The following is a 12,463-nucleotide window of genomic DNA, read 5'->3' as shown; positions in this document are numbered from 1 at the left end:
AGACAATGGCACACTTCTTAGAAAAAGAAACGGGATTTTACGCACGCGCGTAAAGAGTGAAATGCAAAGTCTCTCACTGGAATGTAAGAGTAAAGTCTTTTAAGCGACTTCTGTTGATACTTTTAGATAATTGTGCACTACAGGCAAATCATTTGAGCAACTGCTAACATCTTGGGTAAAGAAGTACAAATTTCTCTAAAATTCATAAAGAAATGAAGAACCAAAAAAAAAAAAAAAAAAAAAAAAAAAAAAAAACACATTAGGCGTTCCAGCATAAAGAACAGTAGGCATATGGCATCACCAGCTACGAAACAGACGATATCTGTTTCAATGGACCTGAGGGAGTGTTAAAAACAAGAAGATTTAAAATAAACAACAGCTAATCAGCCCAGATGTGATTTTCTGTCTGGAGAGCCCTGATACACTAACAAATTAACTTCTTTGAGACTTGTTTAGTTTACAGCCTGACTGCATTAGCTTACGGTATCGAAGTAATAAAGCAATAACAAAATGATCTTTCTTACTGTTGTGATGATGGAGTTCTTGATCCAAGTTTTGTTTTCTGTACAGACCCGGAGGTGACAAGAGAAGAGTTTTGTTAAAAAACACATTGTGATATGATGCTATCAATAAATTCACTGGAGCATATTTTTAATGACAAAATGATAAAGATTGCCATTACTTCACCCCCACCATCTGCTTTATCAGATTTTAATCACATTTTAATGACACTGTGAAGGGCACTGAATGCACATCATGGCTGTCTGAAGTATTCTGATGATTCTTTCATAAAAACATTGTTGGATAAAGCAAATACTTTGAAGTTAGATTGTTTTATATAAGCAGTTTTATATAAGCAGGAATGCTTAAAAGCTGACACTAACCACTCCAATAAGATGTTCTCTTGAAAGTTTAATTTCCTGATGAATTCCATAGTTCAGAGATTGAAACTACATTTGAAATGTGTTATACTGGTAAATAATTTGAGGCGTTCGGGATATAGATTTGAGAGCTAAGTGAGGAAAGACATCCATTTGCCATAATTCACATATCTTTCAATGCATATTCATTCAGAAGCAGAGCAGGTACCCAAATGACAAGGGGAGCTGCAGTGTCAGGCAGCAACCACTTTGAAACACACAGTGGCAGCATTTACTGTGCTGACAGGGGAAAGTCCTTTGCAGTCAAATTTTAGGTGAAACAGATTCACTGGATAAAACTTGATAAATATCAAGCAAATCAAATAGAAACCCATAGTGATGCAGACAATGTGTACATGGAACTGGGTACGTTTCTGTGAAGTCAAAACTATTCTTGTTGACTTCTGTTTACACAACTTTTGAGGCTGAAATACAAAAAGTTCTTATTAGTAGCACCTTATAAAATACATCATCTGTTTGGTTTCCACCGACAATCTCTTACACTTACAGCCTAAAATAAATGGCTATAATTGTTATCTTAAATGAAACTCAATTATTAGCTGTGACACTCCAACAATTTTTCTGTGATAAAGTTATGAATAAACCAGAACAGCTCTTAGCATTGGCATCTGAATTACATTTTCTCCATCCAGTGTTTGCAGCTGCTTTATTCTGTTTAGGGTCATGAGAGGGTGGGTGCTGTCCCTGATGTTATTGTACAATGAGTAGGGTTTAATCTGGACTTGTTAGTCCATTACTATTAAGAAATACTCAGACAAACAATGTGCGCTCCTAAATACTACCTAAAACATGTAAATCCTGCACCAAATGCTTCCAAGTTAGATTTTAATGAGATTTCACACAAAAGAAACCAAACAACAAAACTCAAAACGTTTGCTGGTGGTTCTACTGAAAGCAGAATATGAGGCGGATCTTTTAGTTATCAGTTTCCTCTCCTGTGGAACCTGCTTCCAGTTTTTATCCATCCATAAGACACCCTTTCTATTTTTGTTATAAGGATCAAAACTTTCATTTTTGATTAAGCTCATAGTTAGACTTAGCCTCGTGAGACCATCCTGATCTCGCGAGCTTTCAAGGTTTCACTCGCAGATCAGTCTGGATACTCTCCGTTAAAGAAAATTTGGAGCCGTTCACCAAACGAACGTCCAATCAGCGTTGGCTTTGAGGCTGGTTGAGGTGTGACGCAACGGGAAGCGCGTCAGTTCAGTCTAAACAACATGGCGGCTTCAGCCGATGAAACTAGCGTTAGCGCGGCTATCGAGCAATTTTTACCGGAATTACAGAGTATTTCTTTGCTGAGCTAACGAGCCTTTACCTGCAGCAGCAAGAGTAGCTTGGCTTGTGGTTGTGTTTTCGTCGTCGCTGTTACGAGCGACGACGAATCTGATTGGTTCATTTGGCCCGTCTATCACCAACATAGGCCAATCACCTAACCAGTATTTTCGCCCCTTCCCAAAATTACTTCAACGGAAGGTTTCCAGATGGATATGCGGAGCAAATCTATCTGGCGGAGTCAGGTAAAGTTAGACTGGCTTAGATGATCCTGGTCTATCTTAGAAGTTACGTTGCTATGGGCTCAAACACGTCACAGCAGGTGTTTTGGGGCACTGAGATGATGGGGGAGGTTTTGATATATAATGGCATAGCTATTATAGCTCTTGTAACAAAAGGTTGAATATAGTAGTGAACACCTCTAAGAGCTGGTTGGGACCTTGTTTAGGACATCGGGGAGTGTGACATCCACAGCAGGCCCGTGGTTTTGCAATCTGTCAGGACATTGATGCTCTTCCACATGCTCGCGTATTTTGTTGGTCGTGAAATGCTCCTAAGTGTGCTGTTTTTGTTTCTGTTTTTCCTCTTTGATGCCTCTGCAGACGTTTCCTCTTGCTGTGCTCTATGCCTGGTTGTCTCCCGACCTGTAAACTGCATCCCACTCCTGCAGCAGAACCCTCACACTCTCAGTGAACCAAGACATCTGGCTCGGTAATACTATTATTAAGTTATTTTTTTTTGTTTGTGTGGTTGTTTATGTGCAGAATTGAATATGACCCGGCAGAGAACTAGTAAAATCACCAAGAGTGGCTTTCTCCGCAAACAACCGCCAGTGGCAGTGAAGTGGCTTTTTCTGTACGTACCTGCACTGCGGTAACAGGTTTCACCCTCAAGATGTGTGGTTTGTAAACTGGTGTTAGGATAAAATAAATGTGTCTGATTGTCCAAAATTTGCCACTGGTGTTGCCTTGAAAACACCTCAAATGTTATTGTAAACTTGATGCAGTACATCATTCCTTCGTGTGGCGAAATGTCACATTTTCAAAGAATTTGGGCATGATCAGTTTAAAATCACTTACTGTGATGATGGCACCATCTGGATGTGGTGTGAATTATTCACTAGCGCTATCACGTAGCTTTTTTAGAGCTGGCTTAACTTTAGCAAGAGTAGGCATATACACTGCCATAATTGTTGTAAACCTAAGGAAAAAGAGAAATATTGCAAAGGTGGCATCAAAACATGGTACCACGCTACACAAAGATTTGTAGTGCATTTGTTTACATTAATATTATTTTTTCTGTAAAACAAAACTATATATATATATATATATATATATATATATATATATATATATATATATATATGTGTGTGTGTGTGTGTGTGTGTGTGTGTGTGTGTGTGTGTGTTTATTGAAAAACCCTTTGCAGTTATATGACAGTTTCATGGCAATGTGCAAATGTCTTTCCATGGCAAGGAATGAAAGAAGAAACAAGATAAAGACTTACTTTTATTATAAAAATCTGTCATTCAATATACATTGTCATTCTGTGAAAGCGGAGGAGGAGATGGGGTGGAGGTGGGTCGAAGCTCAGCTGAAGACCAGGAGAGTCCGTGTATGGAGGGCTTTATAAGCAAAGCCTTGTAGGATGATAGGTTGAGGTAAGAAGAGGACTTGGTGCTGATTGGCTGGATAGCAGGTGCGAAACGAGACGGTCAGGGAACAGGTGAGTTTTCCGGGCTGAATTTTCGTCTAAACTCCTCAACAACTTGAAGCTCATTTCTAGACAATACAATCAAAAGACAAGTGTAGGTTTGCCATACCTGAATCCCCATACATTTCAAGGGCAGAATGATGCTGATGTTCATAATTGTAACAACTAGTAAAAGTTTAATTTGGCAAAAACATCTGTCTAATATTAACTCAGCAACACTTATGAGGTCCAGAATTTTTTTCAGAATAGTCAGATGTCTTTTACACCTTTGTCTATAACACTTTCTTCAGCCAAATATTTACTCTTGATTACTAATTGTTTTATTTAAGATTTTAACAAGTGAGTGACACATTCTTCCTTCATGCCACAGCTGCTGTCTTACAAGGCCGTCCTTTTTAGTTGCACGATTTTCCCAATGACATCACACAGCTCGCTGGTATTACCGATGTTGTCTGTTATTCGTAGTTCTTGCTCTGCATTAACTAAAAGAAACGTTCTTATGTTCTTAATTTACAGTCAATGTTTTTTTTTTTTTTTTAGCTTTCATGTGGCTGAATTTAAATTAGGCTTGCTACTTTACTTGAGTTGACCTGCAAAGGGACAAGATCCTTCAATGAGTGTGTACAGAAGGACTCAGCGTCTTGGTTTCTCCTTTGGTGTTTGTGTTAGTAAAGCTACAAGCCTGTTATGGCCCTATAAATAATGTTTTATTGCATGGAGAATTTTAATGCCTTTTGCAAAAGTTCTCTGACAGCTTTTGCATCTGCCATACCATGCCTGAACCTAATGGAAAAGGATGGATCCGGTTGAAGCCAGGTTTTTACATGCACCAAGTAAGGGACATATAATTTTCCTCGCTGCCTGACATTAAATCAGATTAAATTTTCTGGGTTTCAAAACAACCAGAGAAAGGATTTTTTTTGGAGAGTTTCATAGTCCCCCCCCCAAATTTAGAGGTTCACATACACTTAGATTTGCATGACTTTAAGCATTTTTGAACGCCTAAATGACTCTTCTCTTGGCTTTTCAGGCTTCTGATAGATTAATTCACAAGCTTTGATTTAACTGAAGGATGTTTTTGTAATGGTTAAGGAATAAAAACAACAAACTTCAGAATGTTGGTACATATATAATTGTTATCTTTCAAATGTTTATGTATTTATATTTAAATAAACTTATGTTAAACATCAACATGTAAAGTATTTACAGATAATCTATCATGTATATATTGTCATACATTAATAATACCATTGCAGTGGCATGATAATTACTTTAATATTCCTAAGTATGGGTGTGAAGCACTGTAAAGCATTGATTAAGTCTATTGATAAAAGTTTCAGTGTTTGATATGATAATTTTGGTGTGGGGTATGAAGTTGCTTTATTGATAGAAACAGAGAAAAAAACCCAAAAACAAATATTTATCCGTTTGATTTTCAAAACTTTAAAAATTGTAGCATTCTTAAAACCTGATACGCTAGCTAAGTTACCAAGAAATCAATTTTATATGATTTAGACTAATGCTGATGTAACAGCATGTGAGGTGAGCTCTCCTGGAAAATTTATGGAAACTTTCATAATATGGTCTCAGTATTCATGTTTAAAGAATTAAATAACCACAAATGGAATATAGTCATATGCACAACATAGTTTTATTGCTTCTTCCAAAACATGCACTGGTGTCTTTATTGTAATTCCATAACCAAAACATACTAATGAGCTTTGAGGAGACATAGAAATGATTCAAAAGTGGAAAAGTTCAGTCACTTTAAAGCAATTAGAATGAGAAAAGAATCTGCTTTAATTGTTAGCTACGTGTTACCCCCTTTTTCTTTTTACATCATTCCAAACATTCCACAGGGTAAATGTCAGGATTTTAATTTGAAAAGTGTTCCTATCGTTTAATTGGGAAATGTGGACTATTTTAAGTAGGGATTTCATATATTTGATTGTGTGCCCCAAAATACTTTAAATATATGTTATGCATATTTATTATGGATAATGGCTTAACGTCCTAGTCAGAACAAGTGTCCAGTCCATACGTAAATAAAAGAGGCTTTAGGGTCAAAATCTATTCTTACACAGTTTTTTTAATTTCCTGCACTGCAAGAGATGTTGTTTGGCTCTTTGTTTAGTGGTTTTATTTTATAGCTGAAATAACTGGAAATGCACATGCACAAGGCACTGATGTCACCAACTTTTGGACTTGTAATTTGTCCGAGGATTTCTAAAGCTCCTTCTGGTGTCATAATGTAGAGATATTAACAAAAAACATTCATGTTAGAATTAAGTAAAAATCATCCTGACAAAAACCTAAAATAAGTAAAATAAAACAAAAAATTAGTATGAAAAACACTAAACACAAGCTTTGTGTGGATTTGCACAAAAACAAGTTTCCCAGGGATGACTTTGAAACATTTACACTTGTGATAAGAACGCCTAAAAATAAGGTTTTTAGACATGAATATGTAAATAATTGTGGTGTTTTATAGCCAGCAATAAATAATGTTGTTGCCGAGTTGCTTAAAAGATTTGACCCCTGAGATCTAAACTGTAGTTTATAAATCAAATTAGCCCCATGACTGGCACCAACTCAATAATGAATTAAAGCATCTGCACACACCAAGATTGTATTTATGCATAAATAAAAAAACTGAGATGAGACATTCTTGGTCTTTGCAAGTCTGAAATTACCCTAAAATTTCTGTAATGTGGCACTGCGTTGAGTCAAGAGCTCTTTTTAGAGCCCTAGTAAGGCAACATTTTTATTGTATCGAACAAATGAGAATTCATAATCTACTATAAAAGAATGGTGCATAGTCTAATGAACTAGTATTTGGATTAGAAGCTCGATCCTCTGGACAAAAAGGCACTTGTAAACCACAGTTTACATTAACTATATTTTTGGCATAATGATGCCATTTGGATGGTATGTTTTGATGGAAGGTTTTGCTTGTTTTAGCCAGACAGTGCCAACAAGTTCTGCTTTTCACATTGACATGGCTGTCCATATATATTCCCATAAATTCATTATCTTTTTAATACAAATCAATTTTGAAACCACACAAACAAGAAAAATCTTCTGGTTCTAGGGGCAGATAGTCCAGTCTTTACTGTTTTACTTCACATCTGTGGTGACTGGAAAATATTTTTTAAAGCCACTGTAAGGCTGGTGGGCCACATATTCAGTCTGCGTGGGCTAATCCATATTTTGAGTTTGGGTGGCGCACTCTGCGACAAAACCGCATGGAAACAGGGCCGTGCAGCACAAATATATAACCACAGTGTAAGCTTGCAAGTAGTTTGCTTGTGAAGGATGAGCTAATTTCACTGCAAACAAATACTGATGCACTAAGACCCTAACACACTAATGCAGTGCTAACCTAATTAATTTAATACTAAGACTTGTATTTCCTCAATATTTAATTTATTCGTAAATGGTTTGAAAAAAATAGCAGAGTCACTTGAGTTACTGGTCATTCATTAACTGAACTGAACCTTAGACTCTGTGTTTCAGTTGTACCAAAATGCAGAAAGTTTTGAGCAAATCCAGTGGTGACAGATACCAGACAGAAACCTAACCAATTAGACAGTCTAAATAATGTATTTTTTTTTTACAATGCCATGCAGATGTATCCAAACTCCTTGACTGTTTTCAAAATTTAGAACAAAATAAAATAAAATCCTTTGTTTTTCCCTGAGCGGGGAAATTCCCAGTGCACAGCCACAAAAGAGACATGCAGTTTATGGCAAACAGATACACAAATTAATTGTATGTTAATAATAACAATACAAAGTCTTTTGAATAAACAAGAATACAGACTAACAAAAAACTTCTAAAAACTTAGAAATGTAAATCAACACATACATTCACATCGGAATAAAGGGTACTTGTACAAACTGTGCTGTTTATTTGTACAGGAATACAGATGTCTGTGCAAGGAACAAATATTTTATGTCAACAGTTTTTTATATATTATTAATTCGATACATATGTTGTGAACAGTGCTGGTTATATAGTCTATCAGATGCCGGTAGGAATGGCCCGAGCATATTGTTTCTCTGTGCATTTAGGAGGCAGAAAGCTGTCACTGAAGGGGCTCCCCAGAGTAGTCACAGGGCAGGGGATAATGTCCAGCGTGACGTTAGTTTAACTACAGCACTTCTGTCTCACACCGCATGCGTTGCATCGAGGGTGCGTCACAGGATAGAGCCATCCTTCCTGATCAGCTTTTCCAACCCTTTTCCCTCAGCCTTTGATAAGCTGCTGCTGCTGACCAGACCACAGAAAATGGCCGATGCTACCAAAAAGTGATAAAAGGTCTCCAGGAGTGGGCCGTGCCCTCCAAACCAAAACATTCTCCTCAACAGGTTTTGCATTTAAAAATCAACAAACTTTAGTTTATTTAATTAAATTTTCACCTGATAATCTGACATGGAGCAGCTCATAATTGTGACGTGAAATGGACAAAAATAAATAAATAAAATCTGAAAAATGTGCCATGTATTCGTTTTCAGTACTTCCTCAGTGAATGCTTAATTGAACCCTTCACAATTACAACTACAAGCTTATTGAAGTGTATCGCTAACACATTTGCACAGTTAGAAACAACAGATTTTTTTGAAGTTGGCCTATTCGCACAAGAATGTCTTTTGATCTGAGCCGCTCCGTGGTAAGTCAGGCTACACGTTCAGTGTCAATGTCCTACTGGCAGTGTGCTGGGTAGGAATTCTGTCATCCGGGACATGGCAAATCCAAAAAAGGTTAAAAAACAAAACAACAGGACTTCAGTTCTTGTTTGGTTCTTCAATCGAAGAGCTTTCTCAATTCAAAGCTTGCGAGGGAGAAGGTCCAAGTATTTAAGCTGTAGGCATGTGCTGTTCTGCAGTTCTAAATGAACATGCAGATTGCCCTCCCATGGGGCATTGTTAGTGCGAGTGTTAGCTTTACCCACTGGGATCTGAGGGTCCTACTGGAAGGTAAGCTTCCCACCTTAGGCTACATCCACGGGAAGTTAAACGCTGTATCTCCAGAGAAAAGGTTGAGCCCAAACATGAAACCGCACGAAGGAGCTGTAATAGACATTGTAACACTTATACCACAATAGAGAGTTGTTCTGTGTCGCGGTAACGCTGCCACAGAAGTAAAGAAGGAAGGAGAGCAACGAACACAATTAATGCAGGAGAGAGAAAACAGGCATTTGTGTGGACTGACGACAAACTCAGAGTTGCCCACTCTGATAGCCTGTTACAAATGTTGTCAGTTTCATGGCCACTTCATGTGAAAAAAAAAAAAAAAACATCCGACTAAAAGGTTTGTCAGATACAGTCAAAATAATGTCCGTCTTTGTGTAGATGGGGCCATAGTCTCAAATCGTTTGCAGCCTCTAATAGGTTTTCGTCCAGGATTGCCCTTTATTTAGCACCATCCATATGCCCACCAGCAAAGTATCCCTGCAGCATGATGCTGCCACTACCATATTTCCTGGTGTTAATGTCCAGGGAGATGTGCACTGTTGGTTTGGTCAATTGTGGTTGAGCTATACTCTCATCGTTTTCAGATGACGACTGTAACTGACTTGTGATGGGATTTAGTTCTAAAATCTAATCCTGTTTTAAAGTCCTCTTTTATCACTGGCATTGATGGGTTGTTCCCAACTGTTTGTTCAGGAATGTGCAATTTTACTGTGTGAATTCTTAAGGTAAGTGGTTGCACTTAATTTTATTTAGGGCTGTAGCGGCTAAAATCCTCTATTTTAGGCTACTGGTTGTTGTTTCTGAAAGGCGTTGGTTTTACGTGCGCTCGATTAAGATTCACAATATATATTCGCAATTTATTGACAATAAAGTCATTTATTGTTAGCACAATGTCCATATTCTCAATATTTCATTTAGATCCACAAACATTCCCCTTCAATCTAAACCCAGCACAGTAGAAAACTGTTGCCTCTTCCCATTAACAACACCTGAACACAATCATGGTTGACCTTAAATAACCCCATCCCCCAACAGACACTCAGAAGTTAAAAATGAAATACGCCCCCTGGTGGCGATAAACACAGGAAAGGAAAAATGGCTCCTACAAGGGCTATCAAAGAAATATGATAAATAGAAAAACACCTCAAGCAATTTAGATTGATATTTGAAAAAAAAATACTGTTTTCCATCTACCTCATATAGTTTGAATAAAATGTATTAAGGTGTATTTGAAAATGTACGATACAGTTTACAACTCCTTTGTTACAAACAAATCTAAAGATGTTTCACCCCTCTAAATATTCATGTGCAGAACTAAAGTAGACCAGTAAAGATTTAAAGTTCATAAACACAGATACCAGGCTCTTCTGGGAAGAGCTAAACCGAATGAACTCTTGTAAAGACGGACAAAGTTATACAAGTGACACAAGCACTACAATGGCTGTTTAAAGTCGAAAAACAAAATCACTTAACGCTTTTTTGAGTCATTCCTGTCGTAATGTCTGAGGACAAGCTGCATGGATGGACTGACGCAACCAAACATCAGCTGAACAGAAAAAGCAGGGCTGCAGACACTTTATGTGAGGTCACTTCATTCCACTTAAAGAGCAACAAGGAATGTGTGTCCTCATAACCACAGAGTTTAGCAATGGACTCAAGGCAAGTAGCTGACAATTCTACCTCTCAGTTGCTGAAAATTAATTAACTTGTCGCCGATTACTAAAAGAATAGATTTGGACAGACTGTTTTATTATGAACTATCTACTTTATTTCAAACAATGAAAGTTTAAAAATAAAAAAATAGACTTTTGAAAAGCAAGGGTCTTTGCTGGTGAGTAAAGGGATGAGCTAATTTCACTGCAAACAAAAACTGATGCACTAAGACCCTAACACACAAATGCAGTGCTTACCTGATTAATTTAATACTAAGACTTGTATTTCATCAATATTTAATTTATTCATAAATGGTTTGAAAAAATAGCAGTCACCAGACAGAAACCTAACCAATTAGACAGTCTAAATAATTTTTACAATGCCATGCAGATGTATTCACACCCCTAGAACAAAACAAAATGAAATCCTTTGTTTTTCCCTGAGCGGTGAAATTCCCAGTGCACAGCCGCAAAAGAGACATGCAGTATATGGCAAACAGATACACAAATTAATTGTATGTTAATAATAACAATACAAAGTCTTTTGAATAAACAAGAAAAAAGACTAACAAAAAAACTTCTAAAAAATTAGATATGTTAACCAACACATACATTCACATTGGAATAAAGGGTACTTGTACAAACTGTGCTTTTTTTTTTTTAAATCTTTAAAAATAAAAAAAAGAGACTTTTGAAAAGCAAGGGTCTTTGCTGGTGAGTAAAGGGATCAGTAGGCTCATTATTTTCAATGGCTTGTGCCGTTCAAGGTGGGTTTATGCCTGCACAGAGCAAAGCGCAGTGCAGTGCAACACTTAACGAGCTCTCGCACTTCTTTTAACTATTTTTCTGGGTGGCTCATTTTTTCAAAGTAGGCTGACAGGAAAAGGGGTTTGTGAGAGGAGGGAAGACATGCGGTAAAGGACTTCAGGCCGGAATGGAACCCGACCTAAGGCCTCCGTACATGGGTCATGCTCACTACCCCTGTGCAGCACGGCCGTGGCTTTTTCCTTCTACCTAACAGGGCTAGTACTAGCACTTTGCTGCAGACAACAGACAAACAAAAAGACCCACTAACCCAGCGCATCATTTCGTAAATGCGCTGAACGCCGTGGCAAGCGCAGCGTGAAACCGCGTCCAGCAGGGCCATAAGACTTGAAAAAGTAAAAATATCTTTGGTTTATTTAAATACAGTAGATTAAGGCTTCTTTCCCTATAAAGTAGGACTGCTCTTATTCAATCTGAAAAGCTGTAGCCATCATTTTGTTGATCAAACAATCACCCCCCTCCAAGCAATTTAGGTGTTTGTTGTCCTTTACAATAATCTTCACTGTGAGAGACTGTACTGGCTGCTGCAGTTTCCAGTGTGTGCCTTGTGATCTGATCTCCAAGCTGTGCTCATCTGTTTTTGTTGGGGAAGAGCTGGGATTTGCAGCTGGAACGCTAGTCATTATTATTTTTTTATGATGGTCACAGCAAAACAAGATTTATCAAGTTGGAAAGCAACTTTATCCGTGAGTTGTATCCACGCACAAATAACTGGAATCACGCTCAAATGTCCAAAACAGAGAGGAAACCTGCAGCCGTCGGCCAAACACTTCAGCAGATTTTTCAGGATACAAACATCAGCAGCAGGAGAACGACGCGAGGTTATCAAAGTCACATTTTTCATAAAGTCATATTATTTAAGTCAAATATACAGAAAAAAAAGAATGTCTTGTAGAAACTGCTGGTGGGGTAAAATATCTGATGACGTCAAGAAAATGGATACGTCAGGAAAGAAGAAGGAAAACAACTGCAGCATCTGAGAGTCAGAAGCTGCAAACAAACATATTCTGTGATTTAAAATAGGGCAATCAGATACTGCAGCATCTGAATTGTTGCAGAAGAGATGTAGTGCAGAAATTGACTG

This window comes from Fundulus heteroclitus, chromosome 9 (genome assembly GCF_011125445.2).
Source record: "Fundulus heteroclitus isolate FHET01 chromosome 9, MU-UCD_Fhet_4.1, whole genome shotgun sequence".
Taxonomy (NCBI): domain Eukaryota; kingdom Metazoa; phylum Chordata; class Actinopteri; order Cyprinodontiformes; family Fundulidae; genus Fundulus; species Fundulus heteroclitus.
The sequence above is the reverse complement of the archived record's forward strand: the minus strand, read 5'-3'. Positions refer to the sequence as shown.